Genomic DNA, 23039 nt, shown 5'->3' with positions numbered 1-23039 from the left:
CATACATAACACAACATAAAAACATACATACATCCAATCATTCAAAAATCATTCAAATACAGACACCTCTCAAGAAAAACAACATGTCTCCTTCATCACATTTTTTATGATGGTCTTAAAGGCATTAATTGATATACACTTTTCTAGTTTAAGATCTTTTTGCAAATTATTCCATGCCCATGGTGCATAGTATGAAAATGCAGTTTTCCCCAAATCTGTCCAAACGCTAGGTACATTAAAAAGCAACCACTTGGAGGAGCGTAGCTGATAACTAGCAGAATTGAGACAGAGAAGGGTACAGAGGTAAGCTGGAAGTTTACCTAGCATGGCTTTATATATAAAAATATACCAATGCTGTTTTCTGCGGGTGGTCAGTGCTGTCCAACCCACCAGATCATAAAGAATGCAATGGTGAGTCAGGGACTTTGCATTTGTAATAAAGCGCAAATACGCATGATACACTGAATCAAGGCTCCCTAAGATGGAGGAAGCTGCGTGCATATATAATATGTCACCATAATCAATCACAGACAGAAAAGTAGCTTCCGCAAGGTTTTTTTTGGCATTAAAAGTAAAGCTAGATTTATTTCTAAAATAAAAGTCAATCTTTATTTTAATGCTTATTAAAAGGCAGTAATAAGAATTGTATGATGTTAACATTTGCTCAACAGTTGAAGCTGTCACATATACTTGCTTTTTGCTAATAGAATGATGATTGTGCAAGGAAGTGTGCAAGATGGACCTTCTTTCTAAAAAATAGTATTGTTATGTGTTTTATCTAATCAAAACAGGGAGGAGGATGCTGTGCAGTTTAGCAATAGCTGCTTACTTAGCCTACAACTTAAGATTTTGTAACAGCTTAGAGAAAGATTAATTTTCTTTAATGGAAAGAAAATAAAGCAGCAGTTACTTAATGTATGTGTGCTGAAGAGGGGTTGCCAAAAAAGGAAATGTCATACTTCCTGTATCCATAGCAACCTGACTGTGAGTGCGTGCATGCAGATGTGTTAGTGTTTTTCATTGAAAAAGGCATCCGGAAGAAAGGACGTGTTGTTTTTGAGACTATATAATGTTATGGTCTGGACACATCCCCTGCCACATCTCGGGGTGAAGACTTACGCTTTTACTTTTTGTTATTATTTTGCTTATGAGTTATTGTTTAAGAATAAAGTGAAACCATGTACAATGGTGATGTGTTAAAATTTTTTAAACAAGTCTCTGAATAATTTATTATGAGTAAAGTTATTATTTTAGTTTGTTCCTGATCCTGTATTACAAAGCTCTGCTGAGGAATCAACTGAGCTGATCTGGTTCTGGTGCAGAAGTGCAGAACTCTCTATTGCCACAGAGAAGACATCAAAGGTAAGAACAATGGTTTAAATTACCTCTGCTGGTTGGAAACAAAGATGTACTTAACCCCTTTCTAGGCACCTCCTTTTTTGGCATGGAGACAGAAATGACATACCCAAAATAAAAAGGTTTCTGCTCATGATTCTTTCTCACTAGATACATAATCAACCTTTGTTCACAAAGCTGACACTTTAAAGTTTACTGTTCAGGAATCAGAATTACTCAGACTGTTATGATAATAGAGATATATAAGCTCAAACATAAAAACAAAAATAAAAATATTAAAAACATATTTTTTAAATGTATTTAAAAAATGTGTTGATGTAAGATATGAGTTTAGAAATAGAGTGTAGCTAAAGCCACACGTCTTTCAAAACTTCATTAGAAATTTCATAATCTAATCTGTAAAACTGTGAATTTTATGAAATATTTTATAAGGCCATGTCATGTGTGTTTTTAGAGAAGGCTAATCAGATTGATTTATGGCCCTTGTCATCTCTGTGAGATCTCACATGTAAACTCTCCAGTGTATTTTGTGTGGGTTTGGCTGTGAAAACTGCCCGATTAATCCCTATCTGTTATTCCATTGTTCTCACCAAACGAGTCTTTCACACCTCCGCCAGGTATGACACATTATCCGCATTATTCTTTTATCATTATTCTTTTGTTTTTATTCCACCTTTATTAGCCTTGATTGTGGTTTTTCAGGCTTTACAAAGCAACAAAGCAGCGATCTCACTTCAGTCTCTCTTTGCATTTAGCCCTTATTTATCAAAAGTCTTACTAAAAAAATACAACAAAACATTTTCTTACGACCTTACGTGAATTATTGAGACAAAAATGCATTATGAAGAAGAAAAGCACCTGTTATTAGTAGCATTGTAGCTAACGTTAGCATCAAGCTACATCAGACAATTTATGAAATTATTAGTACACTTTTACTCAAAACTCACTTTAAACCCCGATCGAGTGTTTATAATAACTTCCTTTAGCGATCAGGGGTGGAATTTGGTCGTTTACTATTGTAAAAATATATGATTCGTAGCCTTTTTCATCGCTGCACAAGTTAGCATTTCCGATGTACATTTTCATTTTTTTTTATAAAAACGCCCCAGATCTCAAGAAAATCTCATACCAAGCTTTACTATCGTAATCGCGGGTTTATTATTCGGATATTTCGTGTGTAAAGAGGTGTTTCACTGTTGTTTTGGCCAGATAACTACCAGGAAGTGTGCAGGAAGCATGTGACACGATGTGGCGGTGTCCATATATGACACTCTAAGATTGACATTGGGAAGGCCCAATCAGAGTCTGAGTCACACACAGCACAAGCTGTGACCACTGCGCAAACAACACAGATCGCTGGGAGAGGTTGTTTATCATCAGATCGCGTAAATCCGTGGAAAATGAATAGAAATGACGATTCTGTCTGAAGAAATATGAAGAAAACATCAGTAAATATATCCATATATCTCTGCAGATATGCATCTATGCTCTATAAATCCTTATTGACGCTGTTCAGTGAGTCTATGTGAACACAAATAAACCGCTGCTGACGTGACTGAATCTGAGTGAGTGGTGAATTTCTATTTAAAATGTGGCATAATACGGATTTATTATTTTGCATTTCTGACATAAATCACTAAATATCTGTCACTGCAACAATGTTTTATCAAAATCTTGGTCAAATATCAAAACTAAGGTCTTTAAACTTTCAATTGATGCACAGTTTGTCCAGATGAAGTAAGAGAGTGATGTTTAATGTGCTGTGAAAGTGAAACAATAATAAACTGGGGCCGTCGGCGATGTTTGCACATAAAGGGGTTTTAAAGATTGTATTGAATTTCATTAGATAAAAATGACACAACAATAGCTATATTTATGTATATTTTCATCTGTGTTGTATTCTTTAATAATTGCACTGTCCATGGAGCGGACTTGACTCACATTTCACTGCTTGTTATATATGCTCTTTTTAATATTTTTGAATATTTGTAACCAATAAAAATCTTGACCCTTGGATCTCTAGGAAACATATTTCTTTTCACTTCTTTGCAGATGGCTTTATTTTCCTTTGACAACTCCATCCAGTTTTCGCTGCACTGCCGTTGAGGGCAAAAAAAAAAATTGGTTGTCACTGAATATTCTCCAGCTCAATACTGATAAGACTGAAATAATTATCTTTGGTCCCACAAAATCTAGATGTTGACTGGTCATTTTCCTCCAATTTTACCCCAGGTAAGACATCTGTGTGTCATTCTTGACTCTGAGCTTTAATTAGTCAAACAAACTAAGTAGTAAAGAAAAGTGTCACAGGTCGGGGGGCCAAGCTGGACTGCACCCACCCCTGAAACCCAGGATCACCTCGGGGAGCGTACCAGAAGAACCAGACGGACGAGAGTATAAAAAATGAACAAGGTTTTATTTGATTAAAAGCAATTTAAAAGTTCAGTGTTCCTTCCGTGTCTCCCGACCAGAACGGAGCCAGACCTCGGACGCCGGGAAGGCGTGGAGTCGTCGGCAGTTTGTGCCTGTACGGGGCCAGCAAGAGCCAGGGTAGTCTGTCACCCGTCCCGGAGTGAGGGGGGGTATCCGGGTAAGTAGAGCTCGTGGATGTTTCGGTCGAGACCGGGAAAAGGAATAATTCTCGTGTCCACCTCCTTCTACAGGGACATCACATGCAGCATTCGGCCCAGAGAATCCTGTGGTCTGCACAGCGGGGTAAGTAATCAACAGCAAGTATGTGTCCTTGAATAAGTAATGGGGCTTACGGCTAGGAGATGCTTCGGTTAAGACCGGGAAAGGAATAATTCTTGTGTCCACCTCTTTTCATAGGGACATCACATGCGGCATTCGGCCCAGAGGATCCTGCGATCTGCACAGCAGAGTAAGTAATCAACAGCAAGTATGTGTTCTTGAATAAGTAGTGGGGCTTACGGCTGGGAGATGCTTCGGTTAAGACCGGGAAAGGAATAATTCGTGTGTCCACCTCTTTCCATAGGGACATCACATGCGGCGTTCGGCCCAAAGGATCCTGCGATCTGCACAGCAGAGTAAGTAGTCAACAGTAAGTATGTGTTCTTGAACAAGTAGTGGGGCTTACGGCTGGGAGATGCTTCGGTTAAGACCGGGAAAGGAATAATTCGTGTGTCCACCTCTTTCCATAGGGACATCACATGCGGCATTCGGCCCAGAGGATCCTGCGATCTGCACAGCAGAGTAAGTAATCAACAGTAAGTATGTGTTCTTGAATAAGTAGTGGGGCTTACGGCTGGGAGATGCTTCGGTTAAGACCGGGAAAGGAATAATTCGGGTGTCCACCTCTTTTCATAGGGACATCACATGCGGCGTTCGGCTCAAAGGATCCTGCGATCTGCACAGCAGAGTAAGTAATCAACAGTAAGTATGTGTTCTTGAATAAGCAATGGGGCTTACGGCTGGGAGATGCTTCAGTTGAGTGCCTGGGTGTGGATTACGGTGACGGTGGTGGGCTCTCGGGGTGGTGAGCGTCCGGCATTAACTCTATATATCTTCCCCACACTCTGTAACTTCACTTCAAACGATTTATTGTGCAAACACACCACTTCAGACACGGCACACCCACTCTTAGTGCAAATAGAGCCAGCACTCACCCAACGATGACTCCGTCCACTTCACAACGTTATCAGTCCCAGTCCAGATGTATACAATTGATTGAAATCCCAGATCAGGTCTCTTAACTTCCCTCCGATAGTGATGGCGCGGCCTGGTCTTCACTTACTTTCCAGAGCTCACACTCTTTCTGTCCTGAATATCTCCACTCGATCGCTGATATATCTGTTACACAGCCAGATAACCGAAACCCCACAATAGTCTTCAAATACCTCCACACGCCAGCCCAAACGTCCTAGGAATTCACCTCTCCTAGGGGAACACGTCCAAAGAGAAGAACCACACACGGGGGCAAGCCAACCAGGAAGAATAGCCGGGAGAACGAACGACCAAATAGAATCCACAACCCTCCTCATGGTCTCTGCACTTCTCTTTTTATGTGGTTACTCCGCCTCCATAATCCTCTCACAGATCGCCACATCAAACTCCCCACACCAGATGTCAATCTGTCATTAGCGTTGTTATTGCGACATCGGGCGCAACCCGGAAGTGGACCGGTGTTACCGCGACACCGTCCCGAGGGGAACACAAAATTCCGGCGGGACTTAGTTCCGCTTCCCTTTCGTCACCCCGTGACATACCCCCCTGCCAAACCGTTCTAGTCCCTAGAACGCCTTCCAGTCGCCCATTCTCCATAGCGTGCCGGGGGCCGACCTCGGCTCTCCCTCTGGGACCGTCGTGGTGGCGAGACAGGGTCGATGTCCGCAGGCATATCCATCGGGTCTCTGGGGGCCATTTCTGCGGGGACATTTCCCCGTTCTCCTGGGATCACGGCCCATCCTGCTATCCACGGGGCTACAGCTTCAGGCTCCTTTGGCGCCTCCTCTACGGGGCTGGGATAGTTCGGACAGGGGCGGATCATGTTCCGATGGACCACTCTAGCGGGCCCGGCTTTTCCTTCGGGCCGAATTGTATATACTGGCTGTCCAGGCCGCTGCTGGCCCTCGACCACGTATGGTGCATTCTCCCATCGGTCACTGAGCTTCCCCTTCCCTTGTCGCCGGTTGTCCCTTACCAGGACCCTTTCTCCTGGGAGAAGGGGGGCTTCCCGAGCCGTCCGGTCGTACAGCCTCTTGTTTTTCTTCCCAGCCGCTCGGATCCGTCCCGAGACTTGCTCGTATGCAAAATGGAGGCGTTGGTGGTGGCGCCTTACCCATTCAGTTACGTTCCCCTCCTCCTCGGTTGCTGCCGTCCCCAGCAATAAGTCGGTAGGCATCCGCACATGCCTGCCAAACATCAAATAAGTGGGGGCGTAGCCCGTGGTACTGTGCGTACTATTATTGTAGGCCTGAACCAGATTTGGTAGCGCACTCACCCAGTCGCTCTGATGTTCTTGGTCTAGCGTGCCGAGTAAGTTCAATAGGGTCTGATTGAACCGCTCGCATCCGCCATTTCCCTGAGGGTGGTAAGTAGTGGTATGGGTCTTGGTGCAGCCGTACACTTTACACAGCTCTCTGATTACCCGAGACTCGAAGTTTGGCCCTTGGTCCGAGTGTAGGAACTCGGGGCAACCGAACGGCTGGAAGACAGCTCTCCACAGAGCAGTGGCGGTGGTGTTCGCCGTCTGATCCAAAGTAGGAATGGCCCAGGAGTACTTGGTGAACAAGTCGGTAATGACAAGGGTGTTCTGATAACGGTCTGCCGGCCGACCCAAAGTCAAGAAGTCCATTGCGACTATGTGGAGAGGAGCCTTTGCCTGGATGGGGACCATCGGTGCTCGTGCCTCCTTCCTGGCTTTGAACAAGGTGCAACGAGGACAGGCCTGAACGAAGGTACGTACCGTTACTTCTAGGTTGGGCCAGTAGAAGTGTCGCCTCAAGAGAGAGACCGTTTTCTCGTGCCCTTGGTGGCCCAGCTGATCATGGTACGCTATCAAGAGCTCTTGTACTTGGCCTTCGGGGACAACGATCTGTCGGAGTTCCTCGTCCAGCCCCGGATCTCGGACAGACCTACAGAGTACTCCCTCCTTCACCTGTAGTCTGGCCCATTGTCCCAACAGCTTCCTTCCTGTTCCCCCTTGGGCCCGTTGTTCGGCCAACGTCGGTTTTCGGCCCCGTTCCAGCCATCGCATCAAGCCACTGATCTCCCTGTCGGCCTGCTGTCGCTCTTTCCAGCGGCAGGGGTCCCATCCCCAACTCACAGGCATCCCCTCATGTTGAGTCCCCGGCGCCTCCACAATGCCCACCATATACTCCTCTCCTTCGGGGTCTGGTGTGGGTTCCGGTGGGTCCCTCGGACCTTGAGCTTCCGGGAGTCGGGACAGGGCGTCAGCGTTGGTGTTCTCCCGTCCTGGCCGGTATCGGAGCTGGTAGTTGTAATTGGCCAACTGGGTCACCCAGCGCTGTTCCACTGCCCCCAACTTCGCCGTCTGTAGATGTACTAGGGGGTTGTTATCAGTTACTACCATCACCTGGGCACCCCACAAGTAATCTTTAAACTTTTCGCTGAGTGCCCATTTCAGTGCCAGCAGTTCCAACTTGAAGGAGCTGTAATTGGCGTCGTTCCTCTCTGCTGGATGAAGGCTCCGGCTTGCGTAGGCTACGACCCGCTCTACACCGTCCTGTTGCTGGGCCAACACGGCCCCCAAACCCAGGTTGCTAGCGTCTGTGTATAAGACAAAGGGCTTGGAGAAGTCAGCATACGCCAGAATCGGCGCCCGCAGCAACTCGTCTTTCAGTCGCCGGAACGCAGCCTCACACTCGGGGCTCCATAGGATAGCCGGCGATCCGCGACCTCGGGGGCGTCCTGTCCCAGCCAGCAACTGATTTAGGGGCTTTGCGATCTTGGAGAAGTCCTTGATAAAGCGGCGGTAGTACCCCACGAAGCCCAGGAATGACCGGACCTGCTTCACCGTCTGCGGGGCAGCCCACTCTCGCACCGCCGACACCTTCTCCGGGTCGACCGAAACTCCCGCCGCGCCCACACAGTGTCCCAAGAATTTGACCTCCCGCCGTAACAGATGGCATTTGTCCGGCTGGAGCTTCAGCCCATATTTCTCCATGGCCCCGAAGACCTGCTCAAGGTGTTGTAAGTGGGAGTCGAAATCTGGGGAATAGACAATCACATCGTCCAGGTATACCAAGGCGGACTCCATCAACTGACCTCCCAGGCACCGCTGCATCAGCCTCTGGAAGGTGGCAGGAGCGTTGCAGAGGCCGAAGGGCATCCGGTCCCACTCAAAGAGACCGAACGGGGTGGTAAAGGCGGTCTTCTCCCGGTCGGCCTCGGCCACTTGTACCTGCCAGTAGCCACTCGCCAAGTCCAGCGTGGAATACCATGCCGAGCGTGTTAAGCCAGCCAGGGAGTCCTCGATCCGGGGTAGGGGGAATGCGTCCTTCCTAGTGACCAGGTTCAGCTTGCGGTAGTCGACGCAAAACATCCATGCGCCAGTCTTCTTCTGTACCAACACGATGGGAGCTGCCCACGGGCTGCTGCTCTCTCTAACAACCCCTCGATTGAGCATACCTTGCAGCAGTGTACGGACCTCCGTGTACAGGGTAGGTGGGACGGGTCGGTACCTTTCTCTACTGGGCTCTGCATCTCCGGTGGGGATCCGATGTTGCACGACGTTGGTGCAGCCGTAGTCCTCTTCGTGTGCCGAGAAGACATGTTGCCACTTGCTCAGCAGGTCTCGCAGCTTCCTGGCCTGTGTCGGTCCCAGCTCCTCCCCTTGCAGGGAACTTCCCTTCAAGTGGCCGGGCACCTCCTCCCCTAGACTCTGGGGCGACGAGCTCGCTTGGGTAAGGGCCACTTCCACCACCGCGGGGTGTACTTGGCGAAAGCTCACGTCCTGGTCCTCCCGCACCTGATGGGATTCCACCGGCGTTACCTTGACCAGCCGCTGATGTTTATGTAGGTGCACAACATGGGGCGTCCCGTTCCGAACTCTCACCGGGATCCGTCCTCTTCGTGCCACGGCCAAACTTCTGGCAACTTCTACCTGCTGGCCATCCCAGTGGGGCTCCACCAACACCCATTCCTCCACTCCCACGTCCCGCTGGAGGACTCGCACCCATACTAGGGCCTCGCTGTTCGCTGGCACGGACAGGGCATAACGGCACGCTACCCGACCTGTCCCTTCGCGGCCTTGCCGGGCCCGGGACATCTGGATCCGTCTGCAGTCAGCGGCGACACGTTCCCATTCCTGTTGCTCGGCCAGCGAGGTCCCTCGAGCGGGCGTTGCCCGAAACAATTCTTCCCAACATGCAGATAATACATTCATACCTAGCAAGGCCCGATGTCTCCCCAGACAGTGGTCCTTTACGATGATCACTCCCTTCTGGGGCACGATCACTCCGTGGATCTCCAAGTCCGTCAGCCTGTAGCCAACGTAGGGGATGTCCAGACCATTTGCTCCTTTCAGGGAGAGCCAGGGAGCCTCCGTCCCATGCATCCTCTGATCTCCAAACAGCTCTTGCGACAGGCTCTCCGCGAATAGGGTCACCTGTGATCCGGTGTCGACGAGACAGGGCACCTTCACACCACACACCTGGACCTCCACCACTGGGCTATGCCCGACCAGCCTGTCCTTGGAGCCTGCTCCGATGGATGGGTCATCTAAGGGGGTCCCGACCACACGACCCACTGTGGCCGGTCGACCTAAAAAACCCCCCTCCGAACCTCTTCGAGGACCACACTGTCGGCTGTAATGGCCTGGTTGTCCACAGCGGTTGCAGATAGGTCGTCCTTGCTCGTCCCATTCAAACTGGGGCCGGTTGGGCCGGTTAGGTCGCCTCCCTGCGTCCCTGTTCCCGTCCGAGTACACCCGGTCCCGCGAGATGGGCCTCACCTCTGGCCTGGTAGCCCCAGAACGCAGCTCGTCCACGAGCGTCTTGGTTAGCTCCGCCATCTGCTCCCGGACATCCTTTAGGAGTTCGAGCTTCAGAGTCTGTTTCCACTCTGCCATGTCGGGGACAGCCACTGCAGAGCTACTTACGGCCGCACACACAGGGGGTTCGTTCACCTCAACCTGATCGTTCTCCAATGCCACCGCTTCTTTCTTTAGGTCTTCGAAGGTGAGTTCCGGCTCCCTTCTGAATTGGACTCTAAGTCCCTGGCGTACCGGGCCTTCCCTTAGCCCCAGCAGGAGTTGGTCCCTCAACAGAGTCTCACTATCTCCGAGACCATGGTCTGGGCGTCCCTGCAGCCTGGTAACTTGCTCCCGTAGTTGGAGGGCGAAAGCTCTGACGGATTGGCGGGGGCCCTGCTTGCTGCTGAAGAACTGGGCCCGGAGAACCGCAGTTGGAGTGGCGTCACCATACCTTTCCGTCAGGAATCTGAACACAGACTGGGCGGTGGTTCGGACAGCTTCGGGGGCGGCTTGGACTTCCCGCCGTGCTTCCCCGTCAAGGGAGTTGAGGGTAAACTGTAACTGTTGGGTCGCGCTCAGTCCCTGTAGCCCGGCCAGATATTCAATCTGAGCCCGCCATTCGGAGAGGCGTACCTCTGACTCATCTCCTCCATATTTCTGGACCCAGGGGTTTCCCATGAACACTGGCATGACTCGGGGTGGGGCCCCCAGTGCCTCGTCGTCGGCCATCTGAGAATCCCTGGTCGCTCAACCCGAGGTGAAACCCTGCCGACTACGCCAAATCTGTCACAGGTCGGGGGGCCAAGCTGGACTGCACCCACCCCTGAAACCCAGGATCACCTCGGGGAGCGTACCAGAAGAACCAGACGGACGAGAGTATAAAAAATGAACAAGGTTTTATTTGATTAAAAGCAATTTAAAAGTTCAGTGTTCCTTCCGTGTCTCCCGACCAGAACGGAGCCAGACCTCGGACGCCGGGAAGGCGTGGAGTCGTCGGCAGTTTGTGCCTGTACGGGGCCAGCAAGAGCCAGGGTAGTCTGTCACCCGTCCCGGAGTGAGGGGGGGTATCCGGGTAAGTAGAGCTCATGGATGTTTCGGTCGAGACCGGGAAAAGGAATAATTCTCGTGTCCACCTCCTTCTACAGGGACATCACATGCAGCATTCGGCCCAGAGAATCCTGTGGTCTGCACAGCGGGGTAAGTAATCAACAGCAAGTATGTGTCCTTGAATAAGTAATGGGGCTTACGGCTAGGAGATGCTTCGGTTAAGACCGGGAAAGGAATAATTCTTGTGTCCACCTCTTTTCATAGGGACATCACATGCGGCATTCGGCCCAGAGGATCCTGCGATCTGCACAGCAGAGTAAGTAATCAACAGCAAGTATGTGTTCTTGAATAAGTAGTGGGGCTTACGGCTGGGAGATGCTTCGGTTAAGACCGGGAAAGGAATAATTCGTGTGTCCACCTCTTTCCATAGGGACATCACATGCGGCGTTCGGCCCAAAGGATCCTGCGATCTGCACAGCAGAGTAAGTAGTCAACAGTAAGTATGTGTTCTTGAACAAGTAGTGGGGCTTACGGCTGGGAGATGCTTCGGTTAAGACCGGGAAAGGAATAATTCGTGTGTCCACCTCTTTCCATAGGGACATCACATGCGGCATTCGGCCCAGAGGATCCTGCGATCTGCACAGCAGAGTAAGTAATCAACAGTAAGTATGTGTTCTTGAATAAGTAGTGGGGCTTACGGCTGGGAGATGCTTCGGTTAAGACCGGGAAAGGAATAATTCGGGTGTCCACCTCTTTTCATAGGGACATCACATGCGGCGTTCGGCTCAAAGGATCCTGCGATCTGCACAGCAGAGTAAGTAATCAACAGATAGTATGTGTTCTTGAATAAGCAATGGGGCTTACGGCTGGGAGATGCTTCAGTTGAGTGCCTGGGTGTGGATTACGGTGACGGTGGTGGGCTCTCGGGGTGGTGAGCGTCAGGCATTAACTCTATATATCTTCCCCACACTCTGTAACTTCACTTCAAACGATTTATTGTGCAAACACACCACTTCAGACACGGCACACCCACTCTTAGTGCAAATAGAGCCAGCACTCACCCAACGATGACTCCGTCCACTTCACAACGTTATCAGTCCCAGTCCAGATGTATACAATTGATTGAAATCCCAGATCAGGTCTCTTAACTTCCCTCCGATAGTGATGGCGCGGCCTGGTCTTCACTTACTTTCCAGAGCTCACACTCTTTCTGTCCTGAATATCTCCACTCGATCGCTGATATATCTGTTACACAGCCAGATAACCGAAACCCCACAATAGTCTTCAAATACCTCCACACGCCAGCCCAAACGTCCTAGGAATTCACCTCTCCTAGGGGAACACGTCCAAAGAGAAGAACCACACACGGGGGCAAGCCAACCAGGAAGAATAGCCGGGAGAACGAACGACCAAATAGAATCCACAACCCTCCTCATGGTCTCTGCACTTCTCTTTTTATGTGGTTACTCCGCCTCCATAATCCTCTCACAGATCGCCACATCAAACTCCCCACACCAGATGTCAATCTGTCATTAGCGTTGTTATTGCGACATCGGGCGCAACCCGGAAGTGGACCGGTGTTACCGCGACACCGTCCCGAGGGGAACACAAAATTCCGGCGGGACTTAGTTCCGCTTCCCTTTCGTCACCCCGTGACAAAAGTTTTATCATTTATGAATAATTTCTAAACAAAAAATGTAGATGAAAAAGATGCTCACATTTTTATTAACTGGCAAATATTTATTACCATATATAGGCTATTATTGTAATTATCTCTATCTTGGTCTTCCATCAATTTTCGATCTTATGATCTACGATCATCACTTTACTGGTTTCCAATTAATTCTACAACCTAATTTAAAACTTTAAACCCTTGGTGATCCGGCCCCATCATATATCAAATATCTTACCCTCCCTCACTCATCTAGCAGAACGTTAAGATCTTACGATAAAGCACTTCTGCATATGGCTCATGATCTTGTCTCAAATTAAAGGCTGATAAAGCTTTTATGGTAACTGGTCCTCCTGACTTGGATTCAGCTCTATCTTTACATCCCACTTTCCAAGATGGCTGCACGTCTTTCTGTCTGCTCTTTGTCTGTCCATTTTTTACTTTTTAAAGGAATTTTAAAGGTTTTTAGGGCACCTTTCATTTAAATAATCCAGATAGTGCCCTCATTTAATCTTAACTAAGTTTTTATGGATATTCTACCCTGTTAATTTTGTGAGCCCTTGGCCTATTATTTGGTTTGAGGCCTATCTTCATGCTACAGCGTGGCTCGTCTTCAGTTCTGTGACTGGTCACTGAAACAGGATCTACAGCAAGATAACAACATCTATCTCCAGTTGTATTGTGGTTTGCTTCCAGCACACACTAAAGCCTATGCTATCTGTCTGTAGCCATACTTGCCAACCTTGAGACCTTAGAATTAGGGATATATTCAAAGGGGGGGGGGGGTCATATATAATCACACACACAAACAAACGTAAAGAAGAATATAATTCATTTATCTGTGCATAGTTTATACATACATATTATGTACAGTAACAACAACCCATCACAACTTAAACCCATTTATGTACACCCAACCCAACCCAACCCAGTCCATTTAGTTAGGAATGAGTTTGCAGGCATATTTTTTTTCACCATGTCTCTCCTTTCTTCCTCTTACCCTTCTTCTTCTTTTTCTGTTCTGAATTTGCCGCGCTTGACTTCGAGTTGTAACCTTTATTATTAGAGACTTTAAGCAACAGCTGCGAATGGAACGGCTACAGCGACCGGAAGTTTGCTGTCACACCGCTGTAGCCAAGAACGTAAAAATCACTAAGCAACGGTAAACAGGACAGCGCAACGCGGCATTAATTCACTTATTGAGATACAAAAAAAGTCATTTAAAAAAGAAAGAGAATGATTGCTTTTGGCACTAAATTACAATCTTTTTTTTAATATTGTATGATGTAAATAAGTCTAAAAAGCTAGATTTTCCATGTAATCAATGCTTGCCTTTTAACCTTGATTACATGGAGGAAGAAGAATGCTTAAATGAATTTTGTGACCTACCAATTCTGGTAGATTTTTATTTTTATTTTTATATGCATTTAGCAGATGCTAAAACGACTTACAGTGCATTCAAGCTATCATTTTTTTTTTTTTATACCTATCATGGTAAAATAAAATATTTTTTTATTACCTGTATATGTGCTCGGGATTCCCAATGAGATAGTTTGTGATCAGACAATCATAAACTGATGCAAATTACAGTGTCATATGCCATAACATTTATTTACCTAATCTCTCACGTTGAAGTGACTCCGGCAAATCAGCTGTTCTCCCGTAGCAGACCGTCACAAAGTAGCAGTTAAATTTGCGCATGTGCAATATAACGCCAGAATGGCATTGCCATTCCACCAGAGGCTGTTGCTAAGTCCCTATTGTTCGGTCTGAAACTGCGCCAAGTGACGGATGGTGTAGAAATTTTGTTGTCCGGGTGGAAATCGGGAGAAATACGGGAGAAAGATCGGCCCGGGAGATTTTCGGAAGGGGCTTTGAAATTCGGGAGTCTCCCGGAAAAATCGGGAGGGTTGGCATGTATGGCTATAGTTATTTTGAGAAGTTCTCTGTATACTCCACTTGTTCTGAGGCCTACCTGCTTGTTTTCGAGAGGATCTCGTCCTACTCCACCTGTTCTGAGGCTTATATGGACCTGCTGCAGTGTGGCTTGCCTTCAGCTTAGATCTGTGGCAGGGGTTTTTGAATCAGGATTTACATCAAGATACATCAAGGCTTGTTTTAAGCAAACATTGAAGCTCTAACTTGTTACTGGCTTTGCCATTTGTAAAACACAAACAATGGATTTGTTCTGGTGTTGCTCTTAGACGCATTTTATTTATTCTCATGTTAATTATGTCTGGTAATGTTCATCCAAACCCTGGGCCAGCTAACTCAGTTACTGCCCAGATTTAATTTAGTGAATTTTGTGATAGTAAATCAATTTTTTTAGGTGTAAATATCTGCAGTCTGTTAAACTCTAAGCATTTAAAAACATTGGTGCACACAGCTAATCCTGATGTTCTTGCTATCTGAATCCTGGCTTTAAAAAGGGAACACTGATCTTGACATCTTCGTACCAGGCTATAATGCATTTCGTCAAGACAGAGCTACCAGGTGTGATGGTGTATCTATGTATGTTAAAGATCATTTGCAATGATTTGGGTGGTGTTGGCACAATGGATAAGACACATACCTTTGGTGTGAGAGACCCGAGTTCGAATCCACTGTGAGACACCAATGTGTCCCTGAGCAAGACACTTAACCCCTAGTTGCTCCAGAGGCGTGCAACCTTTGACATATATAGCAATTGAAAGTCGCTTTGGATAAAAGCATCGGCTAAATGAATAAATGTAAATGCAATGCACTGTTGCTCTTTCTAAGTCAGTTCCTAAACAATTTGAACTACTGGTACTAAGGCTAAGGCTTTCAACTATCTCTATCTCCGTTGATGTTTGCTATAGAGCACCTTCAGCTCAAGTTTCTGCACTCACAGCTTTTAGTCAATTCCTAGCTCCATACATATCCTCTGAGTTTGTCCTCATGGGTGATCTAAACTGGGATATGATCAATCCCCCAGATACAGTTTTGATGCTCTAAACCTTACTCAGATGATATCTGAGCCCACCAGACCTAATCCTAAATCCTCCTCATCATTCACTCTGACTGACCTTATTTTGACTAACACTCCATCTAATTATCAAGCCATAGTCTTTAGTCAAATAAGTGATCATTGCGCTATTACATGTTTACATTCTGGCCTTTCATTTAAAAGGCCCCCAGTAATTGAAACCAAGCGCACTTTGAAAAACCTGGACATGCAAGCTTTTCTCCAATAATTAATTCCTTCCCCTCCTTGGAAGAGGCATGGTCTTTTTTCAAAAACACTTTCAGACTGATTATAAGTATGCATGCCCCTTTGAAAAACTTTAGAATAAAAAAATCTATATAGCCCCTGGTTTTCCAATGACCTGGCTGAGATTATTCATCAATCTCCAGTTGACTGGCTGGCTTTCCGTCAATGCAGAAATAAAGCAACACTAGGCTATCAGACATGCCAAAATCTCTAATTTTAAAGAGAAATTCACCACATGTGGCACTGATGCTAGGACATACTGGAAAACAGTCAAGGTAATGGAAAATAAAGTTATTTCCCCTCATTTACCAGTTTATATGTTATTTAATGACATTATTATTACTGAGAAGTCTCAAATGGCTTCACTTCCAAATCATCACTTTATTAATGCAACCCATACGGTTTCAATGTCAAACCCTAATCCAGTCTCAATGGACATTTCAGTTACAACCTCAGCAGATGTCCAACTTTCTTTACCAAGCAACAGTAGCTTCTCCTTTATGCCCTTCTCCACCTCTGAAGTCCAGAATGAACTCACCAAGCTGAGTACAAACAAATCTGCCGGCCTTGATGGTCTTAATCCCATGTTCGTAAAAACAGCAGCCCACATTATTGCTGTTCCAGTCACAAGACTATCTAACATTTCCCTACAGCTCGCCGAGTTCCCTATTGATTAGAAATCAGCCATAATTTTTCCCCTCTTCAAAGGGGGTTCTGAATCTGACCCAAATTGTTATCGCCCAATTTCCATCCTACCATGCCTTGCCAAAGTTTTGGAGAAGCTTGTCCAAAAACAGTTAAATGATTTCTTGGATAAGAATCATATATTATTTGACATGCAATCTGGTTTTCGAACGGGACATGGGTCCATAACAGCCACTACAAAGGTCCTTGATGATGTAATTACAGCATTAGACAGCAAGCAGGTCTGTATTGCCACATTAATAGACCTTGCTAAGGCCTTTGACTCTGTTGACCATAGGATCCTTTATATAAGCTTTCCAGTCTTGGTTTGTCCTCATCTAGCTGTAATTGGTTTGCCAGTTAAGTCACCAACCGTGTCTAGCAATTGAAGGTTGAAAACTTCATGTCAGACCCACTTATTATCTCTAAAGGTGTGCCTCAAGGCTCAATTCTGGGCCCAACCCTTTTTTCTATCTACATCAATGATATAGCCAGAGCTGCTGGCACCTCTGGGATTCATCTTTATGCAGATGATACCATTTTTTAATCAGTTGAATCCGCTCTTAATTCTGCGGCTTCCAGTCTTAAACTCAGCTTCACCTTTATAGAGCAGTTTTTTAACAATCTACACCTCCGTATTAACACCAGTAAGACCAAATGTATACTTTTTAGCAGAAAACCGGTTACGCAGACTCCCCTTACAATAACCTGCATGAAAGGTATGGCCCTGGAGTATGTCAAAAAATATCTAGGCATTTGGTTTGATTCATCCCTGTCATTCATTACACACATAAATTACCTTCAAGCAAAAGTCAAAGCTAGACTAGCCTTTCTTTTCAGCAATAAAGCTTCCTTTACATATGCTACCAAATGTAGCCTCGTTAAGATAAGTTTTCATCCCAATTTTGGATTATGGCGATGTTATCTACAGAATGGCACCAAACAGCCCTAAAAAACACATTTTATCTGACACAATTTATCATTCAGCCATCCGTTTTGCCACTAATGCACCCTTTCACACTTGTCACTGTGACCTGTATAAACTGGGCTGGCCCTCCCTTCATACCCAGCGACTCAGTCATTGGTTTCTCTTCATATACAAGACAATCCTGGGCAAGACACCTCTCTATCGGTCATCTTTTCTTCATGCCATTCATAACAATTATTACACAAGATCAAGTAATTTGATTAATACTTCTAATACTTTTGGACATAATTCCTTCTGCTTTGCAGCAGTATATGACTGGAACATACTACAAACTACCATGAAACTTACATCTCTGATACCAATCTCTGGTTTTATATAAAGCTCTTCATGTCTGATACTGTTGTCATATGGTGTGAAATCACGGTTTTGTTGCAGGTCAGAGCGGACCACCAATTTAATGGGTCTCGCTCCTCCCTCTAACTTCCACCTCGAGGAGGTCCCACAACACCCCAATGAACGGACAGACAACAAAGATTAAAATTTAACAATTTTATTCATTTAAAAGTTTGGGGAAAGGGGAGGGGAATCTTTAAAACTACTAATGACTCGAACTATTTTTGTCCACAGACACGGATTCCAGTCCTCGATAACACTCCTCTTCAGCCCTTTCTCGACAACACTCCACTTCAGCCCTCAATTTCCAGCCGACTCCACTCCAGGTAAGTTTAAAGCACTAGTGGACAAGGGGATGCACACATACAGCGGGAGCTGCAGACTCACAAGGACTCCAATTGCAGGTAAGTACAGAGCGCAATATATGGGTAGATACTCACAGAGCTAGGCGGTTGATGTGCAGGGACTTTCTGGCTCTTGGGGGGGGGGGGGGGGGGGGGGGGGTTTAGACTTCAAGACCCAAGGCTGGGCTGTTGGCTTACTGCCCTCAAGTAAGTACAAAGTTCCATACACAGGTGAGTATTCAGAGGGCTGGGCTGTTAGCGTGCAGGGGTTCTAGCTCTCAGGTGGGAACAGAGTTCAATATACAGGTGAGTATTCACTCGACCTGGACTTGCCAATATCCACTCGCAAGATCCAAAGTGGAGTACCATACAGACCGTGTCAGGCTGGCAAGAGAGTCCTCTATCCGCGGCAGTGGAAAAGCATCTTTCTTTGTTACTTGATTTAATTTCCGATAGTCTACAAAAAATCTCCAAGCTCCCGTCTTCTTCTGGACGATTGTCCTCGTCCAGAAGAAGACCCATGGACTACTGCTCTCCTGGACAATCCCCTTGTCCAGCATTCCCTGCAGCAGAGTACGAACCTCCGAATACAGAGTGGGTGGTACTGGACGGTATCTCTCACGACTAGGCGGGGCTTCGCCAGTGGGGATCTGATGTTTCACTACGCCGGTACAGCCATAGTCCTCATCATGTCTGGAGAACACATGTTGCCACTTGGTAAGGAGATCCTGCAATTGTTTACTCTGGCTTTCCTCTAGCCCTTCTCCCTGTAGGGACTCTCTAGCCAGGTGAGCAGGCACCTCATTTCCGATCTGTTCCAGGGATGAGTCTGTCTGGGCCAAGGTCACTTCTACGACTGTAGGACACACCTGCCGGAAGCTGACTTCCCGGCCCTCTCGCACCTGGTGGGCATCCACCATGGTCACCAGGACCAACCGCTGGTGATGATGTAAATTGACGGGGTAAGGGTTCTCGTTCCGCATCTTCACTGGGACTCGGCCTCGGCGAACCACTGCCAGTCCATGGGCCACTGCTACACTCTGGCAGTCCACATGGGGCTCGACCAGCACCCAGCCTGACAACCCACACTCGTGCGATGGTACTCTTGCCCAGACAATGGCCTCACTCCTTGCTGGTATAGAGGCTGCGTATCGGCAGGCAACCCGCCCCGATACCTTCTTGACTCCTCCGTGCCTTGGCCATGTGTACCCGACGACAATCAGCCTCTATCCTTTCCCATTCTTGTCTTTCCACTGGAGGTAGGGTTTTCTTAAGCCTAGGCTGAAACAACTCCTCCCAGCAGTCTGCAATTACGTTCATCCCCAACAGGGCTTTATGGTTTCCTAGGGAATGATCCTGGACAATAACGACCCCCTTCTGGGGCACAGTGATTCCATGAATCTCCAAATCTGTGACTAGATATCCGACATAGGGGATTTCCAGTCCATTAGCCCCCATAAGTTCAGCCAGGGTGCTTCTGTTCCCTGTACCTGGCTACCTTGAAACAGCTCCTTGGACAGGCTCTCTGAGACTAAGGTGACTTGAGACCCAGTGTCTACCAGACAACGTTATCTTCACCCCATGGATCCGTACCTCTACCACTGGGCTATGCCCGATCAGCTGATTCCTGGGGGCACTCATCCAATTTGGGTCACTCACAGAGGTCCCAGCCACTTGACCCACAGTGGCCGGCCGGCATAAAAATCCCCTTCGGAACCCTGTCGAGAGCCACATTGGCGACTATAATGCCCTGGCTCACCACACCGGTTACAAATGGGGCGTCCCTGTTCGTCCCATTGAAAACGGGCTCGGGCCTCCCGTACTGGATGTCTCTCCAGACCTTGTCCTCCCTCGGAGTGCGACCGCTCCAGTGACATTGGTGGTAAGCGTTGGGGGCCTCGTCGCATCTCTTCGAGGAGGGTTTTAGATAACTGCCATCTGCTCTCGGACATCCTTCAAGAGCTCAGAACATAAGGCCTGTTTCCAATCCCCTGATCCAGAGGCAGCTGCCGCTTTTCCGCTCACTGCCGCACACACTGGGGAATCCACCACTCCCGCCTGAGCCACTTCTAGGGCCAGAGCCTCTGCTCTCAGGTCTTCAAACGTCATAGCTGGGTCTCTGCGAAATTGGACACGTAGACTCTGACGGACTGGGCCCTCTCGCAGCCCCAACAGGAACTGGTCTCGTAAGAGAGTCTCTTTCTCTCCCAGGCCATGGTCCCGCTTCTCCTGCAGCCTTAGTGCGAAGGCACTTAAGGATTGTTGCTGCCCTTGCTTGCAATTGAAAAACTGGGCCCGAAGGACCGCTACTGGGGTCGCATCCCCATATTGTCCTGTGAGGAAGTCCAACACAGCTTGTGCAGTAGCTCGAACCGCCTCTGGGGCAGCCTGGACCTCCTGTCGGGCCTCCCCCTCTAGGGAATTTATCACAAATTTAAAAGTTTGGGGAAAGGGGAGGGGAAACTTTAAAACTACAAATGACTCGAACTGTTTTTGTCCACAGATACGGATTCCAGTCCTCGATAACACTCCTCTTCAGACCTTCCTCGACAACACTCCACTTCAGCCCTTAATTTCCAGCCGACTCCACTCCAGGTAAGTTTAAAGCACTAGCGGACAAGGGGATGCACACATACAGACTCACAAGGACTCCAATTGCAGGTAAATACAGAGCGCAATATATGGGTAGATACTCACAGAGCTAGGCAGTTGACGTGCAGGGACTTTCTGGCTCTGGGGGGGGGGGGTATACTTCAAGACCCAAGGCTGGGCTGTTGGCTTACTGGGGTCCTTGCCCTCAAGTAAGTACAAAGTTCCATACACAGGTGGATGAGCACAAGCTGGGCTATTAGCTCACCGGGGCTCTAGCGTTCAGGTAAGTACAGAGTTCAGAACACAGGTAGGTATTCACAGGGCTGAGCTGTTAGTGTGCAGGGGTTCTAGCTCCCAGGTAAGTACAGTGTTCAATACACAGGTGGGTATTCACAGGGCTGGGCTGTTAGCGTGCAGGGGTTCTAGCTCTCAGGTAAATACAGAGTTCAATACACGGGTGGGTATTCACAAGGCTGGGCTGTTAACGTGCAGGGGTTCTAGCTCTCAGGTAAGTACAGAGTCCAATACACAGGTGGGTATTCACAGGGCTGAGCTGTTAGTGTGCAGGGGTTCTAGCTCTCAGGTAAGTACAGAGTTCAATACACAGGTGAGTATTCACAAGGCTGGGCTGTTAGCGTGCAGGGGTTCTAACTCCCAGGTAAGTACAGAGTTCAATACACAGGTGGGTATTCACAGGGCTGGGCTGTTAGCATGCAGGGGTTCTAACTCCCAGGTAAGTACAGAGCTCAATACACAGGTGGGTATTCACAGGGCTGGGCTGTTAGCGTGCAGGGGTTTCTAGCTCTCAGGTAAGTACAGAGTTCAATACACAGGTGAGTATTCACAGGGCTGGGCTGTTAACTGGCTACTCACCACTGAAGATATTCAGAGGTCGGTATTCCAAGCAGATACGGGTTTGGTCAATGACTGACGACTGGTGGGCCTTACAGGTGAGACTGCAAACAATACTGGGCTTCCCGCCCAGCTTGGCAAGGGGGCACACGGGGGAGGATCGGCTGTTGTCCTTCGCTTCCCTCGTCGAAGAGACAGCACAGACGACACGCACAAGGCCGGTGGTTGCTCCTCCAGAGGCGCCTCACACACGTCCAAGCTCCAGCTTACTTAAGGTAAAGACTGTGGTCGCCACCAATACACTGCTCCTCTCTGTCAGGCCTCTTCCTACGACCGGGGACACAGCCACGGACAAACACCACACACCACAAAGTCACTACAATTCTTCTCGTGTGTACACTTCAATATAGCAGCACTCACCGCACTCCACACACTCAGTGAAAGAAAGTGAAAGTGAAGTGACATTCAGCCAAGTATGGTGACCCATACTCAGAATTTGTGCTCTGCATTTAACCCATCCGAAATGCACACACAGAGCAGTGAACACACACACACACACACACACTGTGAGCACACACCCGGAGCAGTGGGAAGCCATTTATGCTGCAGCGCCCGGGGAGCAGTTGGGGGTTCGATGCCTTGCTCAAGGGCACCCAAATCGTGGTATTGAAGGTGGAGAGAGAGCTGTTCGTGCACTCACCCCCACCCACAATTCCGTCCGGCTTGAGACTAGAACTCACAATCCTTCGATTGGGAGTCCAACCATCTAACCATTAGGCCACGACTTCCCCAGTCGTGGTGTATCCGTGGTGATCCGTGGTGTATTCCCGTTTCGGGCTCAGAGTCCTGGTGGGGCGTGTCAGATGGACGAAGGCAGGGGGCAGACCACAGCAGGCGTATATATCGTACACCGGAGTCTCTCCGTCTTTCCCGGCGATCTCCAACACAAGGCACTACTATCAACACAGAGTAAACACACAAGCACTGAGGATTATTAGATCAACACAAGAGGGGGGGGGGGATTACCCACTGCTACGGAGAAATATGCAGTCGGAACCCTTTCTTAAAGGCAGTTAGTCTCCCTCCACAGTCATCAGTCATCCACTCTCCACAATATACAAGGAATGTTCATAAAGTCTTCACCCACCAGTACACAGTGTTGTCCTCTCCCAATACGAATTCAATGATCTCCTTCTCTCAGGGGCCTTCCAAACATAGGATCGCTCCTTCAACTCAATCCACAATAAGATGTAAACACAACATACAAAAGGTTGATCACTTAACTTCCTCCGCACTTCCAATATCCACTTTCCTTGGATTCTCCGTTGCAGCCCGTAAATCACAACATCCACGCCACACCAGCCACTTCCGTATCGTGTGGAACAACAGCAGAACAAACTACGCCCTTCCTGTTCATAAACCAGCCCCTTTTATATCTCTGCTTCCTTCTCGATCTTCCAATCGGTATCCGACACGTCCTCTTC

At 47.8% G+C, this 23039-nt stretch overlaps 1 protein-coding gene across 3 annotated transcripts in view; it reads left to right on the top strand.

Annotated features, from left to right (window-relative positions):
• The first annotated feature begins 852 nt into the window (after nucleotides 1-852).
• Nucleotides 853-23039, top strand: part of LOC113048374 (NACHT, LRR and PYD domains-containing protein 3-like) — a 165367-nt gene continuing 143180 nt past the window's right edge. For 2 of the 3 annotated variants that reach the window (XM_026210158.1, XM_026210159.1), the window contains exon 1: nucleotides 853-1362. The gene's annotated coding sequence lies outside the window, so the exon portion shown is untranslated. The remainder of the gene's footprint in view (nucleotides 1363-23039) is intronic. The other variant, XM_026210160.1, reaches the window with a different exon arrangement.

The sequence above is a fragment of the Carassius auratus genome, chromosome 29, assembly GCF_003368295.1.
Source record: "Carassius auratus strain Wakin chromosome 29, ASM336829v1, whole genome shotgun sequence".
In the NCBI taxonomy this organism is placed as follows: Eukaryota; Metazoa; Chordata; class Actinopteri; order Cypriniformes; family Cyprinidae; genus Carassius; species Carassius auratus.
The sequence above is the reverse complement of the archived record's forward strand: the minus strand, read 5'-3'. Positions and strand labels throughout refer to the sequence as shown.